General features: G+C 41.8%; 1 pseudogene; it reads left to right on the top strand.

The window, feature by feature from the left end:
- The first annotated feature begins 468 nt into the window (after positions 1-468).
- Positions 469-776, top strand: LOC136389532 (large ribosomal subunit protein eL36-like; annotated as a pseudogene).
- Positions 777-1,303: the final 527 nt, after the last annotated feature.

A 1,303-nucleotide genomic window follows, 5' to 3' on the forward strand; every position in this document is an offset into this window, starting at 1 on the left:
GAGAGGAGGGAAGGTAGAGAGACAGACTACCACATGTGCCCTGACTGGGCTCCACCCAGTAACCCTGTCTGAGGCCGACGCTCTGCCCTTCTGGGGCCATGCTCACAACTGAACTATTTTTAAAGCCTGAGGCAGAGGCTCCACAGAGACATCCTTAATGCCCTGGATGGTATACTTGAACCAATTGAGCCATGGCTGCACGAGGGTATGAGAGAGCGAGAGAGAAAAGGGGGAGAGGAAGGGGTAGAAAAGCAGATGGTTGCTTCTCCTGTGTGTCCTGACTGGGAATTAAACCCAGGATCTCCACACCCCAAGCCAATGCTCTATCACTGAGCCAACCAGCCAGGGCCAATTTCTTGTGTGGTATCAAATATGTATTCATTTGTCTCTTCTCTTGCTCCTCCTGATCATTAAAAATCCTCCTCAGGTAACCTTTCCTCTGTGTCAACCAAGGCTCTGCACTGACTCATGGCCGTGGGTCTCAACAAGGGCCGTAACATGACCAAGAACTTGAGCAAGCCAAGGCACAGCCGCTCCGTGGGGAGCCTCACCAAGCACACCAAGTTCATGAGAAATATTATCCCAGAAGTGTTGTGGCTCTGATCTTTCTGAGAGGCGAGCCATGGAGCTAGCTGCTCAAGGTCTCTAAGGACAAGAGGACCCTGAAGATCATAAAAAGGAGGGGGGCAGGAACACACACCCATGCCAACAGGAATAGAACGGAGCTGAGCACCAGCTTTTCAGCCACGAGGAAGGCAGCTGCCCAGCAGGACTGAGCCCTATCCTCACTGAGTAATAAAAACTGTTTTGTTAAAAAAAAATCTCTTTGTGAAATTACACATTATCACTATCATTCTGTTTGTTTTTCCTTTATTAATATTTATTTATTTACAGTTGATGAGTTAATGGGGCTAAGCAGCTGAATGACACATTTGAGAAAGTTGAATAAATATAAGGGATGACACATGGAGTTGTTGGTATTGAATTTATCAATTAAAATAGAAGAGTTAAATAATATAATTTATGTGAAGACATGTGGGAAACATTTTTACGACAGGTATATTCAAATTTCAAGTCAATCATAATATAGTGATAAATTCCAAATAACTATTTACCTCTGTATAGCTTTTTATTTGTATGAAAAAGTGAAATAAAAACGAGTAAACATTTTCAGGTGACTAAATATTATTACAGGTGACTAGTAGTTTTATCATAGAAATAGTCCTTTCTGATTAATATAGGAAAAATATTTTATTGCAAGGAATGTGTTATTTTGCTATATTAGAACTTCTCCAGTAGATAT

This window comes from Saccopteryx leptura, chromosome 1 (assembly GCF_036850995.1).
Source record: "Saccopteryx leptura isolate mSacLep1 chromosome 1, mSacLep1_pri_phased_curated, whole genome shotgun sequence".
Taxonomy (NCBI): Eukaryota; Metazoa; Chordata; class Mammalia; order Chiroptera; family Emballonuridae; genus Saccopteryx; species Saccopteryx leptura.